The sequence below is a fragment of the Contarinia nasturtii genome, unplaced genomic scaffold (genome assembly GCF_009176525.2).
Source record: "Contarinia nasturtii isolate CC-2019 unplaced genomic scaffold, AAFC_CNas_1.1 Cnas_scaffold_1627, whole genome shotgun sequence".
Lineage (NCBI taxonomy): Eukaryota > Metazoa > Arthropoda > Insecta > Diptera > Cecidomyiidae > Contarinia > Contarinia nasturtii.
The window spans coordinates 504,882-510,881 of NW_022198962.1; positions in this window are offsets into that span (position 1 = coordinate 504,882).

Sequence of the window (6,000 nt, forward strand, 5' to 3'; positions counted from 1 at the left end):
TGCAATTAAAATAAAATCTTTCAAGTGTCACTTTCAACTGACGTGTTCAGTTTGTTGCAAAATTAGAGGTAACCTTAGTTGTACTAACTGTCGGTTGCGTCAATACATGTAATATTTGTGCGGAAACAGTGTGAGTTTTTATTTGAACGATAAAGGGCGAACGAAATCAATCAAAGAACATCAAAAATATCGCTTTCACCTTTCGAATTGTAACAATACAGTTAAAAAGCAAAGGCCATCGAAAATTACTTGTGCATAAAAGTATTAAATGTCAAGATGATATTTTTGGCGTCAAACATTGATATTTTCAAACAATTGTGATATTTTGACGAGAGTGCTTCGGAAGCACAATTCAATTAGATACTGTTACATCATTCGTGTAGCATAAAAAAATTGACGTCATATATACAGAAGTTACCGTTACATAAAATGATATGACCTCACTGAAATTAGAGCAGCTTCTCTTTTGAAGAAGTCACTCTCCTTGAAGAAGAAGAAGTGATGTTCATTTTTACTACCGAATGGTTTAATTACACCCATAAACGATCATAAAAAAGATATAAAAATTGAGTCTCACTTCGAAGGTATCAATTCAGTTTCTAATGAAGCGATAAAACCGAGGATAAAACTCATTTGTACAATCTCAATCGCTCAATATTGGCATCGTATCGTTTTAGCCGTTACAATTACGGTTGGGATTCTTTAACAGAGACAATTCTTTAGATTTTTTTTATTACGTCACACGCATCACGATTAAACAAAGCTGCAGAATCGAATTCATTTTCGATCTAAGAAAAATGAACGTTAAACCAGTTATAAAATAATGATATAGCATAATCCATTGAAATTCATTGTTTAATTTGCCTATAGCGAATAAATGATCATAGGAAAAAATTCATGTGTCAAAGCCAATGTCTTGTCAAACCACTAAAAAAAAAGAAGATTCTTCCGTTAACGAACAAATATCAGCAGTTCCACGTTCTTTCTCTAAGTAATTCTTAGTTTAGTTTCACGAGCCGTTTAACTTCGTAGCATAATTCAATCGTAACTGGTCAATGTACTGTCGAAGTTGCCGCTCAAACTATACACATATGCGAAGAAACAAAAAAGCCGAATAATTCAAATTTGGGAGTGAAGCATATTTGAAGAAAAAAATCGCTTTGAAACTGGCTGTGCTTGTATCGAACGTGGTGGATCCACAATGTTCGTTATCCATTTCGCTTGTTTTTGTTAGTATATACATTCTCAATTTAATGGTGTTTGATGAAAAGGCAAAAAAAAATAAAGCACATTTTAAAGGTCATCTTGGTGTCACTACCGGTCATTTTGGATTGTTGCACGCACATATTTTATATTTATTGTACGACTGTTTTTCATGTGTGTTGTTGTTTTTGTTTCAATTCATTTTGTGTATGTGCCGTGCTGGCCCAATCATAGTGTTCCGTGTCATATAAGTCTGCGCTACTTTCTAAGCACTATGTTTTTTTTTTTTAAATGAATGAGAGAAAAAAACGGTATTGTCGTTTCATTGTAATTGTTTGCATTCGAAATTGAACTGGATTGCTTTCGGGAACAAAAAAAGGGTTGCACCATAATAATGATTATCTGCGGAAAGACGAATAGCCACATTCAAATCAGATCGACATGAATATGGAATCAATGTAATAATAATAGGCGAAGATAACGAATATAATAGTTAATTTTGTGCTCAAATAAAAACAATGTGTAATATCAACCGTTCCATATTCAATTCTTTTTTTCAACGTTTTTTCCCTTTTAAATTGACTGCGATATTTTCATGATACTTATCATTTTAACGAACGTTTTTGTAGCTCATTTTCGTTGAAATTTATTTTCATATCAAACAAAACTTTTTGAATGAATCAACAAAAAAAAACTACTTCAATAATAATATCTGACAATCTTTCGAAGCCACTTTACTTTTCGAATGTACAACTGAAAAATAATACGAGCGATATTCCCTTTGATGAGATTAAAATTGACTTAAAACGAACTGTTATGCAGCATGTTTGTCATTTGATGCACTTTACAAAATTTAAATCGATAATATTTCCTTGTCGCTTCCATGTTTTGGTGACGCTTGTCACAATTATGAATTTCGAGTACATTTTCGTCCAAACACATAAAAAAATATGATTAATATCGCCACACGCATCCTCGATTCGAACGTGCATATCATTCGGCCCACTCCAAATAATATATTAAATTACCTTTTGTACGGTTGAATTTGGTTCATCTGGTGTTCGAGCGAATACTAATTTGAACAACCGCAAAATGTCGTCTAATCACATCAAACGATCACCAAATGCATCTGCGAACAAAAATGCGAAAAAGAGATAGAAAAACCTTCTATGTCTCATTACATATATACAGCAAACCTTTTTGGCGTTTCACAGTGCTTTGACTTTGGATTTCCATGAGTTTTTTGATTAAAAAGTTTCAACAACAGTTTTAAATTATGGCATCGGTGAACCACACATTCGGTCGGCCACAAAATTGAAAATTATTATGGAAATCATAGTCAACATCATCGTTTCAATTAAAACTTAGTGCCGCAACCGCACAACAACCACACAGTTGATATTTCGACCGTGTAAATGGGATGATGTGAGCAGAATGAGAGAGACCATGTGACAATGTCGACCGCATTTTCATTAGGATATTAGATACAGTCAAAGAAATTGATACGAACATCCAAAATTTGACAACATGTATGCCATACTCTGCAGCAATAAGAGCACAAATGAATGCGGAAAAAGGGTTGTGATCTGTCCTCTGTGTGCATAGATAATAACATATCATATGACATTGAATGGATACATGAGCTATGTGAAAATTGATGCGATTTTCAAAGGGAAAACCGAGGTAGACGGTTTCTAGAGACGCATGCATCAAAAAGGATCCGAATATAGTATCACATCATTTCCATACACACTGTGATGCTGTGATGTAATATCATTTAAAATTATGCTTTGAATACGTTGTTTATTTAATATTTAATGGGAACGATGTGATCCACATTTTTGGCGTTTAATAATTTAATTACTGTGACAAACCTTCCATGTACCACAACCATCATTGACATCATTTGTAGGCATTGACTCATCAATTAGAATTGATATATGCTTCACAACTAAAGCGAGACATTTTGTACAGTTCATAATGGTTGGATATTATGAAGCTACTTTGATTCATTAAAAATTTCTTTTGCTCTTAAAAGAAGATTATTCTCATAGTAGTTTTTGCTTTTATTCCATAGCTCAAAAATAATCTTCATTCACCTCCAACGATTATATACCAAAAAAATTTATATAATTAATTAGCGTATGCTTCCATTTTTTTTGTTAAAAAAGAATGTTCGATTCACTCTCTGTCCACCTCTGTCGTTGTTTGGTCATCGTTGAAAATCAAATAATTGAAAAGTCCATCGTAAATTTCGTGTAATCCATATAATGTATTTTTTTTATTCAGTTGTATGCAAAAGCGCAAATTGGCTGCATTTAAAAAAAGAGTAGTGTACGTGATCTGATGCGGTTACTGTGCAAACAATGAACAAGGCGCTGCAAGAAAAAAAGTTGATAATTTCATGCATAAAATGATGAAGAAAATATAATCGAAGTAAATGAAAGAAGAGAAAAAAAGGTAATGTCTGGCTGCGATGCGATATTTGACATGGTGTTGTGGAACCGAATGACTGATGGTACATTGGAGAATAGAGAATGAATGGATAAAGTTCTATTGTATTACGATGTTGGTCTTCTCGTTGTACAGTACACACACACACACTGCGATGAGGATTTTTTTATTCTTTATTTGAATGGTGAACGGTTGTGCAATCGCTTGTTAAAATATTCACATTACACGCAATTTATTATTTATATGCGCCGGCAATATGAATATTACAACAATATTTTAGATTATGCTGGAGGTGTTGCACACCGCTGCTGCCGTCGCCCACCACCACAAAAGCCTTCAACCACGCAACACACAATGAACCGTACGGTAGCAACCGAAGCTATCGCTGATTATCATGTTGGCGTTGAAAATAATATCGTTGATGATGTAATCAATCAATTTTCATAAACTCATACTCGTACATTTCGCTCATTGTCTCCTTTTTTCTTGCTCTCGATCTCGCTCTATTTCACTTTTCCAAAATGAATGGGCACAAAAACGAAAGCGGAAAATATGAGATAAGCAGTTGAAATTTTCAAATATTTACCCCCTCGGTGACTTGGCCAAACAATAAACTCACCGATGGCTATTTTATTGAAAATAATATGTGAGCCATGTGAGCATTATCACAAAACCCTATTATTTAATCGAGTCTGTTCGGGAGAAATCACATTTTGTGAAATGCAAATATGAATACCGAGTGGGAAAAAGCGACAGCAATTTTTCTTCCTTTCCATTTTTATCGATTGATTGTTCAAACGTTGGAGAAAAAAATGAGCGAGAAAAAACTGAATACAAATTAGCCACTCGAACCTCTTAAACAAACTTGTCAAAGTCATGAATAAACAGAAATCTTCTTCTTGAAAAAAAAGTACCGTTTTTCACGCCTCATTCTCATAAAAAATGTACCCCCGAAATAAATGTCTTTGTCATAAAAAATCATAAAATCTGTGCATAAATTGAGATTTCTTTTTCGAAAACACTCGACGCAAATCTGTTGCTTCCTATTTGACTAAACCATAAACCGATTTTGACTGCCGTCGATGGTGTCTTTTTTTTATTTTTCACATTTGCGTTCGGCTTTTGTACGGTAGATTCATTTTTCATGTTTGACAAAACGTATAATCGCGTTTATTTTGTAATATAAAGTGACGGTAAGTGCGTGTGTCTCAACAATACCACGAATAAAATGCTGCTTAGGGATTTCGCCAAATACCATATATAATTTAATTCGATGATATTGTATCATTTTCAATATTAATGTACACAGTTGTGGATGAATGATTTCGACATATTCAAAAGGCGATATTCCAATTTTGTGACAGTCGAATTGATTCCTCGTTTTCTCTTCATCGCGGTGAATAAGCTAATAGAGGAGGTATCGAAGCGAACAGCTTGAGTGTTTCAGTTTTGATTGTGCGGAAATTCTCAAGTGTTTTTGAATTTTTATGCATGATATATTGGGTGATTTTGAGCCCGTTAACTGTTCCATCTCTATCTCTCTCTCACACACAAACACGCACGGCTATTAAATATTGCTCCGAAAAGATTTCCAGCTTTGCACATTGTTTGCCTGTTCTCGATCTCTCTTATATTTTTTTATTCTCATTCATATTCGCTACCGCCGCTCTGCCATTCATATGAATTCTAATTGACTCTCATAAATTATTGACGCCGTGATGAATTTTCATTCTTCATTTCTCAGTCCATCGCTCGTTCTGTATCTGTGTGTGTCGATTATTATTGCGCTCGGTGAGCATAACAATGCCTATATGTGAGTGAATAGGTAATAAACTTTATATTATTAGTTTTCAAGTTGTGATAATTCTCCTCACACAGAATAGATTAAAACTGTTGCTCGATTTGTGCTCTCGTTCTTCAAAACATGTGCATCCAATTGGAATCGAGTCTATCAAATGATTAATAATGCTCTATTTTCATTCATACGGACTATACGTGCATCGTCCGTATTATGAATATGACGAAAGTCTCCTTAAGTGTTTCAAAATAAATCATTTTAATCGATGTTTAAACATTATCGCCAAATTCCACTTCGGAACAAAAAAAGCATCTCCCTTCGAAAAAAACCACAACAACAAAAAATCAACAGATTTCTTCATTAAGTCGTATAAAATAAATGGCTTCGAATCATATATGCGTCAATTGCTTTAATTGGCTGCTTCAGTGAAAAACAACATTATGATTAATCGTCGTGTGATGAGCGAGACAATCGGATAAAAGAAAAAAAACCGTTTTGTTCTTAAACTATACATTCAACGAGGAAAAAAAACATTCTAAAAAAAT